Source organism: Odontomachus brunneus, unplaced genomic scaffold, assembly GCF_010583005.1.
Source record: "Odontomachus brunneus isolate Ranch 3 - 2012 unplaced genomic scaffold, Obru_v1 Obru_scaffold_004, whole genome shotgun sequence".
Lineage (NCBI taxonomy): Eukaryota > Metazoa > Arthropoda > Insecta > Hymenoptera > Formicidae > Odontomachus > Odontomachus brunneus.
The window spans coordinates 1,740,160-1,752,924 of NW_022639454.1; the positions used below are offsets into that span (position 1 = coordinate 1,740,160).

Sequence of the window (12,765 nt, forward strand, 5' to 3'; positions counted from 1 at the left end):
TTTAAAATATTTTTATCATTTCGATAACGCTCCGAGCGATCAAAGTGCTAAACGCGTATCTAAGGAGTCAAACGCTCGTTACGAGATCTCAGAATTTTTATCTGATTGATTGAATTTGATGACCGATATGATTATTAACTGATTCTTTAAATTACAACGATAAAAAAGATGCGAATCATTGAATAATGTTCTCTGCGAGAAATGTTCCAAGCCGAAAATGATAGATTATTTTGGTCTCTGCTTGGACTGTTGCATTGTCGAACTTGAAAATTTAGTAGAAATCACGCTATTATACGTATACGTATTTTTCACGCTGGGAGAATTTTTCGGAATACATTCACACTAAACTTTCTTTTTTCTCGACGTTGCAAATAAATTTTTTAGTCATAACAAGTCAACATTTTTCAAGTGGCGATGTTACCCAGAGAAACTCTCTCCGCGTGTAATTACAATTTAACGCGATCTTTGACTCAATTCAAATTATCTCAATTTTGAACAAAAAAATTATCAGTCTTGTCGGATTTTTAATTATGAATGCTAATTAGTGATGCTCACCTTCGAGCAAATTCCGCTCGGTCCGAGCCGGATCTTCCGGCGCAGCAGCTTCTTAGAGTCGGCTGGTCGCTTGCTTTGTCTTTGCAACAGAAAGTAGATTTAATTTAGTATTAATTAGTTACACACGACAATGAAGGCATTAAGGAACTCGATTTCAAGCAAGAGAATTTCCCTTTGTCAAATTTCTAATTACGAATGTAAATCAGTGAAGCTCACTTTTGCGCCGACTCTGCTAGGCCCGAGCCGGATCCTTCGGCGCAGCATCCCCTTAAGCCTGTGTCACACTACGGATTGGAGATAGAGAATTGCGGATTGAAGATTGGAATTTGACTAATTGGAGCCAAGCAGGACCAAGACTAAAGTGCATTGATTCGTCGAAATCTAATCATCAATCCGCAATCCTCAATTTCCAATCCGTAGTGTGACACGGGCTTTAGAGTTGAGTGCTCGTTTCTGCAACAGAAAAAACATTTAATTTAGTATTAATTAGTTACACAATAATGGAGGCATTAAGAAACTCGTTTCGAAACAAAAAAATTTTCAGCTTCCTCGGATTTCTTATTATGCACACTGAGAAAAATTTCTGGTAATAATTATCCAGCATGTGTTATAGTTACTGAATCATTTAGCGAAATACTATCAACTAAATATAGAGGTGAATATGACCAAATCATTTGGTAACTATGAACCAAGAATCATAGTAATTGTTACCAAGGTTTGGTGACTATTACCAACTATCATTAAATAATGTGATAAATAAAACCATATTGTTTAGTAATATTTACCACTATTATATGATTACTATTATATGATTACTATTATCTTAACCGCTTGGTTATAATTACGCAAAGCATGATAATAATTACCACAATTATCATATTAAAAATATTTGCAAATATCGTAATAATGCTTGCTTCCAACTATGACGATAGACTTCAACTTTTCGTATCTTTTTTGGCATCAAAATTAAATTCTGAAAGTGTAGTGATGATCTTTGAAATTTTCCTGATTGGAGCATCCACAGTTTCGGTATGTATAACCTGCAGAATGTTTGTATTAAACAAATATTGCACTAACTGATCAATCAAAATTTGATTTTAAACATATTTTTGTCGTTTTCATCACATATTGAGCAATGCTCCAATTAATTTTTGCATGCACTTTTGTTGTATAAGAGCATTTGTAATTCTGTGCAAGCAACAAGACGTAAACTTTGCAGAAAAAAGTCAATATTATGTCGGTAAAGTTTTTATGTCCGGTATCCCCTTAAGAACAAAGAGCATTGACAATTTATCTACGAATAAAAATATATAAAGTATTGTGAATATGATTTTTTTCAAATAAATATATTGTATAAGTAATAAGTATCGGTGTATTGTGATGTATATCAAATTATGGGATTCGTTTATCTTAAGAGAAAAAGAAATTTGTTCATTGTTATTTAAGATATTTCTAAGGAAGGACAAAAATCAGAATATTTCAATCCTTACAATCAGAGAAATGCTAAAAAGAAAAATAAATTTGGAAATTAAAATCACGTTTGACGGATCCTGATGGCATGTCGAGAGAGGTCGAATGATAAGAGCAGAAAAATTCAGTCCTGTAGTAGGCTGATGCATTTCAGCACAAAATAACAGCAGATGGACAATTCTCCTATGGTAGAAAGAGTTCCAACAATGGGTAACGTTGCGCGTTTGCCCTTCACCTCGATATGGTACATTCCCTTTGAAGAAGCCACTATTATTCTCTTCGTGCCGGAGCAAGAGATAATATACCTTCCCCAGAGATGGCGCCAATATATAACCCATATAAACAGACCCAACAATATAACGCAACGTAGAGAAATAATAAGAGATATATGGCGATGGAATAATGTTATACAAATGCGTTATAGAAGAGTTAACTGCCCTTGCAATTTGTATGATTTGTCGAAATTATAACGCACCTATTTTGCATTCTCATCATCAACTTCATATGCAGTATACAGCGCGAATAAGATCACATATAAGGGAATATTTGCATGAAACAAAGTTCCGACAATAATGTAAACGGAGCTAAGACAGCTAAAGATTACTTTATTTTTGTCTCTTCAAACTTCTCAAGATGTCTGCCTTGTTCATACACGACACGCCCAGTGAAAACTTTGTAACGAGAGAAACGAGCTGAAAGACACTGTTTGCAGATCATTAGTCTGACGATAGAAGCGCGCTCGAGATGAGGAGAAGTGGAGGCTTCTCTTCCGGTAAGCCTATATGGGAACGAGCGAATTGTGAAATAGCTTTGACAATTTGAATTCATCGTCATCTAGTGTACTCTGTAAAATTGTAATTTCGCCGAATCGTCGGTGGATCGGGAATCATCGATCGGATGGATCTCTCCTTCGATCGTTGTGTGTCTGTGAGAGAGAATGAATTTTGATTAATATTATGCATGGAAAGAATATTATAATATTTTTTGTATAAATTCCTTTCAATTTTATAATATTTTTAGCACTCTAGCAATAGACTGTCAGAAAGTTTACTAAGGCACATAGTAAATTTTGCTAGAAACATAGCGAGTGTTTTAATAGTACATTTCAGCTTCTAAAATATAAGTAGTATAGATGAAATAAAAAGGTGGAATGTGTGAATTACTGCAGAATGTCGATCTATTCCTCACTTACAAAATCATAAAATAACTTTTATTATAAAGTTCTCTCCGTACACAGGGTGTAAATGCGAAAGAGAGCACGTGCCGCGCGGCTGTTTAATTCATTATGCACACGCGCTTGTTTGTCTAATTTCCACCTAATTAACATTAAACATGAAAATAAAATTAAATATTAACACTAAGTTTACCGCATGTTATATTCAATTTCGAGGAAAATAGAAGAAACAAGGTAAACCTAATACATATATACACCCACAAACACATGGTGTGTATATATATATATATATATATATATATATATATATATATATATATATATAATTGAAACTTACGAATCTCCCGAGCGTTCTTTCTCCCTTGAAACAACAAATTGATTTCGCGTCACGTGTGGCGTATTAGCTGAGGTGTTTAAAGATCAAGGCACACATTTATTCACAAATAATTACCGTGGATCTAGAGATTTGGTTTAGTTTTCGCCTAATGTTTGGTCTGCGAATTAAGCGGTCGATTACTATTCTCACCGAAAGCCCGATCGATAATTCTGCACACGCAACGCGAGAACCGAGTCCGCACTCTTCCGGACGATTGGCCGCTGTATGTTTTACAAACTAACGGCCGAAATGGAAGCACAAATAAGTTTCTTTTATTGGATGGCCACAAGTGAGCATTCCGCTCTTTAGGATGATTCTCATGGCGCGGCTGGGAATAAATATAGGGGAGCCGTGGTCCCTAAGGATCGGGTGCGAAGGCGATTGCGAATAGTAAGAACCCTTCATCTAGTCTTGATCCTGTTAACGGGATCATGCCGGTGCACGATGGATCTGCCAGGGAAAAATTAGACGCGTTTGGATTTCGCGTCGCGTCGCCGGAATATTATTATTTCGACGGCTTCATTAAACGGATGCTGTCTCATGGCGCGCTTTGTGATATTAATAACAATCATTACTAACGATTGCATAACCAGTGGGTGGAATGTGCTTGATCATTTAAGATATTTCATCGTGCGCGTGAAAGATTTTCGGAGCTTCTCTTAAGACACATCGACCACGATGAAGAAACGGTCGGCTCCACCGTGTGACGTTTATTCCGCGTGCACTACTAGGGTGACTCTCAATGGCCGCTCGTGATATTTACATATGCATATCATTTATCGCATCGCTAGGGAAAAGGCCCTAATATCCCACAGGACTCTCCATATATCCAAATCGCATTACCGCGCTGCCCATACCGGGCTAAGCCCTGCGCCCTGAACGATTTGATATGCGTGAGCTATAACCGAGTTAACAATCTGATATGACAGATGGTGTTTCATGCACGCCGTATCTGATCCTGCCGCGTTGCTAACGCAAATTGTTCTAGTCTCGACAAACGTCGAATAATTGTGGCCGACGTCGCGTTTCCCTAACCATTCCGAATGAGGTTGCCGAGCAATCTTTTAGAACAATCAAAACGCGTTTTTGTCCCCTACCTGTCAAAATTGAGAAGTAACGCGTGTTAGGATCGTGGCACACGAAAAAACTTAAGCAGTAAGCAAATTGACAAATCACAGTCGTTGACTCTTCTTACGGATTCCAAGAATCAACGACTGTGATTGGTCAATTTGCTTACTGCTTATGTTTTACTGCTTAAGTTTTTCTGTGTGCCACTGGCCTTACGCTCGCCTTACACACTTTTCTCTTTAGGTAACGATTTTCTTTTTTTTTATTTTTTTGTTAGCAACAACAATGATGATATCACTAAACTCTTTCGAATAACGGTAAGAAAGTAATCGTCACTCTTGTCGTTACTTCGTAGAATGTCTGTAAGCAGTGAGGCAACCCGTTAACCCTGAAAAAAGTGCAAAGAACGCCCGCAAGCATCGCGGAATTGTTTCCAAAATTACCACTTTGGAAACGATCCGCGGACTTCCCTCCACCTCCCGAGTCACGTTGGAATCCTCGAAATGGCGATGGATCGTTTGTCTGACCTTTTCAGTGTCCACCCAACGCCGTTCGGCGGCGTGTATACTTACGACAGTTTTACAGCGGGATCAGGTCCGCGGCGGGCGGGCGTGCTCTTTCTCTCTTTCTCCTCGTAATCGCCGTTTGAAGAAAAAATTGCCGAACATCTCGAGCGGGAGAGATCGATGGGAATTTGCGAGTCGTGGGTGCGACGACCGGCGAAAAACGCGGCCGCAGTCTGAGAGTGCCTCTCTTTGAGTGGGTGATAGTTACTTTTATGCCCCGTAATTATACATTCTTCCGACCGTCGGCTGCGAGTTTTAGGGTTACATTTAGACCCTTCGAAACGGCGACTCGCGCCGTTTCGCGCGCTTCTCCCACGATTCGCGCCGCGACGCCGTCGACGAGCACGTTCGCGGGCGAGTCTGGTTTCGGCCGCGCGTTTTTACGGCAAAAGCAAGGGCAAAAGGGGCCGAACGGGCCTCGCGAATGTCCGACGTGGACATGCCAACTCCCGCAGGAATCGAGGGTCCTGAAATTCAACGAATCGACGCGGGTGGAACCGGTTCGCGCGCTCTTCAGCAACGCACCAAGGCGAGACAATCGTGACGACGAGCCGTTCCGCGGATGGCAATTCCGGGACGAAAGTCCGAAGCGCGATGCGCATCCATTAATATTGATCATCCAAAATGAGTTCCAATCCAGCCCTGATCAGTCAACGAGATCGCGACGTTATCGCATTGAATGCGCGCGTAGAACGCGCCGAGGTGCCGCGGCGCTGCGATGCACGATGATAATTATTAGTGTACGAGAGCTACCATGTGTTTACGAAGGACCTATTATTAGTACGAACACGTATTACCCCGTCGGAGGTTCCTCTCCTCCGTTTACGGCCAGTAAGTGATTTCCACCGTCCGCAACGTCCGTGAGGGAAGTATCGGGCAAATTGAGCACTTGGCCGCGAAGAAGACGTCAGTGCGTGACGGCTTTTTCGTCTCACGTGAATTTAAGGCTTGCTTTAGGATTCATTAGGTCTCTTTGCGCGGAGCGAACGGGAGAGTTACTCTTTAGAAGTAATCCGTTGCCATTATTCGTTGTTCGTTGCAAAAAGGGGCTCGTTACCGGAACTGATGGAGCAGAATTAGCGCTCCGAGTAGTTTTCGAAGCAAAGTGACGAACTGGATTGTGCATCAAAGGTTTTGTTTAGAATACAGCCAAATTAAGAGTAACATTTTACGATCTTCACCGTACATGCTGAATGAAATCCTCCATGTTAAATTCAATCCTGAATTCCAATTATTATTGGAATTAATTTTCCCCTTACTTTAAGATCTCGAATGTTCAGTTGGGCGCGTGCGTCTGACACTGCCAAATAATATTATTCTTTCGTAAATTAATTATTCGCACTAACAGGGAGTTGCACAGAGGGATCTTATTGGCCTTACGTTGCTCTTAAGAAAAGTGACGGTAACGACGTGACAAGCGGCGTGTCACTTCTCGATCCTGACGGTGCATTAACGTTGCCGTCGCGATTTCGCGCGACGTGTCCTCGTCGTGTCTGCAACTTACACATTTCTCGAACAGTCGACCGATTTCACTCGATAAATAAGTGTCGACCGTTAATTTCACTCGACTGATATTTCTCGAGTCTTATTGCGCCTGTGGTGATTGCCACTCCGAAATATATTCCGCGTTGGGCGAGGTCAATAAAAAAAGAGGCGATTTGACAGGTCAGCTGAATATAGTCTACACAGTACGATTATAATTATGCGAATGTGAATTTTAATGCATTTGCGACTATTATAATAATGTACTGTGATGGATTATTATTTACGTAAATATGGACCATCCTTTGAATTTCATCAATTAATTAATGCCGGCGGATTAGCAGTTTTCAGCATCAATTACGCAAACAATACTATGATTTGTTGATGTCATTAAACATAAATATTGGACTGACTGTTCGTTGTCACTATGTGACGGTGTAAGAGCGACAAATTATTGCATGTTTAATATGTATATTTAATCAATTTACCGTTGCGTTCAATAATACGCGAGACATGACCGCCGATTTGTCTCTTCAAACGGCATTACCACATTTCATTAATTTAAACGAGATTGTGATATTTGATCACATCATTAGTACCAAGACGACACGCGTCACGTTAGAGATATTTCAGGTATTGCATCATACAGATTGCGTGACACACACGAAGGAAAAATACTTGAAAATTTACTTGCGGGATATAAAGTTTGCCTCCGCGAAATAAAGCTCCATTTCTGCGCGAATAAACTTTACATTCCGCGAATGAACTTTCAAGTCGTTCCTTTTCATTTTCAGCGTGGAAATATATTTTTTCTACATATTGCATATACATGATGTATCATTTATAAAATATATTACCCGAATTCTCTTCTATACATGGATATAACGGGAATATAATCGAATTGGGTTACGCACATATATTTTTCCAAGGTGGACGGAATTTACATTTCGAGCTTCGCCGAAACGCGTCGGAGGGAGCGCGTTGCGGCCGAAAATGAGAAATTGTGAATTCAGATGTCGAAGAATGGTATAGACGTTGCTTACAGGATACACCGGTTTCCAATACTTTCGAACGCGCTCGGTCACCTCGTCCTTTCTCGTCTAGCTGTCTCTCTCTCTCTCTCTCTCTCTCTCTCTCTCTCTCTCTCTCTCTCTCATATTTCAAGGCCGAACGGACGTATTTACGCGCGTGTCCGGAAGGGTCACAGCGACGGCGGCGAATCCGTGGATCCGTGATTAATGGAGCTGTCGGACGGGCATCTACGCGCCGCGCCGACGAATCGAGGAGCGCTTAGCGTGAAATTTACCCGATGAATTGTTCTCACAATTATCATGATCTACGGGTTCGGGGATCCAAGAAACACGAAAGTCTCGGAGCAGTCCGCTAATCTCCGTTCGGCGAACCCTTCACTTTGGCACCCTTCCCTCCCTCTCTCCTTGTTTCCTTCCCTCCTTGCTTCCCTGCTAGCCTCCCCGCCCCCGCGGCGCGCCGTTCTTGCCCTCCTCACAGCCGCTGGCAGCATCACCCTTTGGGAGCAACTTCTCACCCACAAGCCGCGCCACGGCGATATTTTTCGGCGGGGAACACGACGTCCCGCCAACGCGAGAGGATCCCGAAAATTTTCAAGCCCGATCGCGAAACTATAATTATCCTTTAGGCTATGCGGTATGCAGCGAATAGTAGGTGCGCGACTAGAGAAGCCGACCTTCGGCACGTCCGTCTTCCTCGCCCGCGATCGGGCGGAGACCTGCGGAGCCTATGAAAAATTTCACGGGGTCGTCGAAAATAACGTTTCACCGAGTTTTCACCGCGCGCAATTTCGGGTGAATTTATGTCGCGAGTTTCGGCCAAAGTACAACGCGCAGAGCGTTGTTATCCGATACGGACGGCTCATCGGGCGGGGAGAGAAACGGGATCGGCTGTGTATACCCGTGTTGAAATACGTTATTATTTTACAGCCACGTCGGTATTATTTTTTGCTGCTCGACGAGAGTTGTGTTTTTACCACTTGTTCCTTTTTTATGACGAACGGATTGATCGTCGACGAAGACGGAGCGCCGGATCTAGACACCACGGAGTATCTCCCATCTCGAAAGACTGCTTCCCCGTATTATAGAAGAATTTCAAAGTGGTTCGTTCGCGCGAAATGATTTATGAAAGACTTCTCTCGGCCGCGAGCTGGAAATCATTCTGACCGGGGCGATCCGATCGAGCTGTGATCTCGCGCGCCATTATCTTCAATTAATAAAAATTGCGAGGATCACCGTGCGGGTAACGTCGTCCGTCATCTGTCACGCTCGTTTGCAGAGTGCGCATAAAATCCATATCTCTCCCCGTTGCAATGAGTATTACCGAGACAATTAATCGGAGAGCATCAATCAGTCGAAGCGATACTTACGATCGAGTTGATCCTCTGCTGACGAGCTAGAGAAAGATCCGAGCTTTCGACGGATTCGCGAGTCGCATTTCAGTTCTTTTATCGTCTACTTTCTAAATTAGGATTGATTATTGCCAGGCATGGGAGCGAGTACGCTCCTCTTCTATTTGAAGGACGACGTCACGCAAGTGATGCTCAAATTAGGGTTATAATCCCCCGGCCATCTGATATAACGCTCCCCTCAGTCCGCTCGCTATTTACCGACAGCATTTTAACCCTCGATTTGTCGTCAACAGCTTTCGCGAGTCCATTGGGAATCACGCTGCATGATTTCGCGTCGCGTCAACGACATGTGCCGAATGAGAACATCGCTCGGAAATTACGTACCTGCCCGCAAAATCCGCTGCTCTCCCAAATGCTGTCTCGTATTTCTCAGGATCAAATGCGTCGCTCTTCAACTCGGCGTGGCATTCAATTGCGCGATCTCTTCCTGCAAAATAGATCGAACATAATAGATAATCGCCATACGTACGATTCTGAAATATTGAGTTCACTTTACTCGTTTCGTTGAAGGCACAATACGGACTTGCGTCCATTTTGAACAGGTTATATCGCCTTCGAACACGATACGTGTTCCCCCGAGAAGGCCTCTAGATTACGTCCTACAGTTTTGCCGTTGACGAAACGACTCGTCGATACATATAAGTGACAAACGGTGTCGGGATCGCAAATTACCGTCTCGCAGAATATGCAAATCCTCGTCGGCGTCTCGCGCATCGAGTCACGCGATACACGAAATCGAAATTGGGTCATCGCGCAAATAACACAGATGGAAGTAAGCCGAAATAATGAAGAAGGCGTGTCGAGGGTAACATTACGGCCGCTAGAGGAGCACATACCGTGAGACGGCGGACAAGTGTTGCCCCGAGCGTTTATTATTATTAAATATCGGTCGACAAACACGCGACGTTTTCGGCGATCGCTTTCGGATAAACGCATTATTTGAACCCAGATAGGTCACTCGAGATATTTAAAAATAAATTAGCCGCGCTCTCTTCGTCAAACTATCCAAAACCCCAAAGCCAAAAGAGAGAGAGAGAGAGAGAGAGAGAAATAGATAGAGAGAGAAAAAAGAAACAAGACGTTGCTTGATCTCTTCGTCTAGTGCATTCGCGATACGCCAAAGTGCCATCGAGCGAGTCAGAGGATGGTCGTTTTTATCTTTGAATGCAATTATAATTGCATGGGAAGGATTATCTTTATCCGATAACCCGCGCGGGAGCGCGGACAGAGCGTCGCGGTATCGTCGCCTCCGAAATTGCACCGGTCCTTCCGGGGCGATAGTCACAACCAGTCGGGGATATTTTGATAATTCCCTTTTTTGCGAGCGTGTAACGCGGAAGAGATCAAAGGCTTGCCAGTAGCACCTGTCCTCTACCCCCGTCTTGTCATCCAGTGGGACTGCGCCAGGGGGCTGGAGAACCCAATGAACTCTCTCTTTCCGTGCCGCCGTTTCTCTCTGACGCTCTCCCTCTCTCTCCCTCCCTCCCTCTCTCTCTCTCTCTCTTTTTCTCTCTCTCTCTCTCTCTCTCTCTTTCTCTCGTCCCCTCTCTGCCCCTCTCTCGTTCTCTCTATCCTGATCCTCCCTCGCTTTCTCTGCTTCTCCCTCTCTTTCTCCCTCGCTCCCCCTCTGTTTCTCCCCCGGCCCCACCGCATCGCTCGTCACAGCTATGCGCGCGCGCATGGCTTGATCAAGCTCTCCGGCTGCGAGAGATTGTCTTCCTTCGCCGTACTATGTGGCCCCTGTCCGACGATCCCTGGATTAAATTGCAATTACCTTTATTGCAAGCGTGCTCGCGCTCACTCGCGCCCGCGCGCGGTCTACCCTCCTCCGGCCGCTACTACAAAATAACGAAGCTGATGATTTTCGGATCGGAGCGCGCCGAGCTCCTCTCTCGAGGCGCGCGAGGAGGATGCGATCCTCTCGGCAGCCTCCGGTGTCGCGGCTCGGCGCAGCACGTCGGCGGAGTTCTCTCTGCGCCGACGACGAGTCGGCGGAAGTGGTAAATTGCTTTTAGGCCTTTCTGTGCCTCTCGCTCGCACCTTCGCCCGCCCCGCTCTCGCTTGATTGATAAGATTATAACGCGCCGCGAATCGAATAAACGAGCTCGCTCGCGCGTTTGACGCGAGGGCCCTCGCTGTCTCTTGTCTTCGCTCGTAGCGCGACCGGCATGCGGATATTAAAGCGCATCTAGAAGCGCATTTAGAACTGTGCAAACCTCGGATTGCACGCGTTGGTGAATGATATCTGCTTGAAATGTCAGATAGTGAGAATGGAGAAAGAGAAAGAGAGAGGGGGATAGAATAATGCAGTTGCCAGTTGTAATTATTCGTATAAAAAACTCGCGGTTATCGCAATTACGATCTTCAAAGCGAGCAGGCTGCTCACTTCCGCGTTGTATTCCGACGCGCGGAAAACCAGAATGTGTTGACTGCGTAATTGAGTTATCATCGTACGATTCGCACAATATTTCTTTCCCGCTGATCGCAGAGAACGAGCCGTCTGTTCGCAAAGTGTCGCGATTCGACAATTCGTGTCGACCGATTCGATTCAGAGCTTACGACACCAGCATGATCGCAACGAGTGAGCGCGCTCACCCCGACACCGACGCATTCGTGACGATTTCCGATGCGACACGATGCACTTAGGAGTCCGAATAACTCCAGCCGGCATAAGTCATCCGTAAGGCCCGAGGGGTCGCGGCCCGGGGTATACCCTAGAATTATCGCTAAACGTTATTGCCTAGGCTCTATAGATCTTGCGTATAAAATGCTAGGTTACCGCTGCCCCTTACGTGTGGTTAGAAGCGAGGGTGGATCCGCGCGACGGACGATGGCGGCGTTGGCGGAGCCCAAGTCTAGACTTTCGTTGAAACGCATTTCGTTAACTGTCGACCCGCCACCACCGTCCTAATGTCCTAACGACGCTTTCCTGTGGCATCTCGCGATGCTCGTTTTTGCTTGCTCCGCAAGCCGACGGCGCAAGGTGACCAGGCGGATCCCCCCCTCAAAAAAATTGCCTGGAAGTCCTGTGAAAACAATTCCGAGTCGTCGTCGTCGTGCGCGCGCGCGCGTTTGTCGCTAATCGGCCCTTCCTGATGTAAAACGATTTTTAACAGTAGCGACGCAAATGTGCCAATTGCAATGTATTTTCATGAAAGCTACAATTATCATTCTCAGTCCGATTACGAAAGATTATTTCTCATTTTATGCGGCAATTTATTAGCAAGGATTTAAAAAGCTTCGCAATCAAGGTGGTCGTCGTAAGAAGGGAAATGAGTTTTCAAATTAAATCAGTTTCACAAGAGATTTATTAACGTTAAACCGAAAGCACTAGTGCGACGAGCTTGTTGTGCGCAAAGAAGAGACACTCGAGAGGACTACTGCGTTTCACTTGATTATGTGATTCTGCAAACTTTTGTACGATCGCACTCCCACACCGAGCGTCTCATGTCGCATCAGAGCTGAGAGCCGACGCTTTGGATAATTCGTGCGCGATGGAGTTGTGTTTTCATCTCTGACATGGCGTACACCATTCGGCGAGACATTAACTCGTTTTTCATCTTTTTCCCGAAGATATAATGGTCGTAGCGAGAGAGAGAGAGAGAGAGAGAGAGAGAGAGAGAGAGAGAGAGAG

At 44.4% G+C, this 12,765-nt stretch overlaps 1 long non-coding RNA gene across 1 annotated transcript in view; it reads right to left on the reverse strand.

The window, feature by feature from the left end:
• Positions 1-517: 517 nt before the first annotated feature.
• LOC116845360 overlaps positions 518-12,765 on the reverse strand; it is a 24,283-nt gene continuing 12,035 nt past the window's right edge. Inside the window, exons 2-4 of the long non-coding RNA XR_004378234.1 lie at positions 9,456-9,558; positions 772-1,008; positions 518-634 (exon numbers count right to left, since the gene is read on the reverse strand). This is a non-coding gene — a long non-coding RNA (uncharacterized LOC116845360). The remainder of the gene's footprint in view (positions 635-771; positions 1,009-9,455; positions 9,559-12,765) is intronic.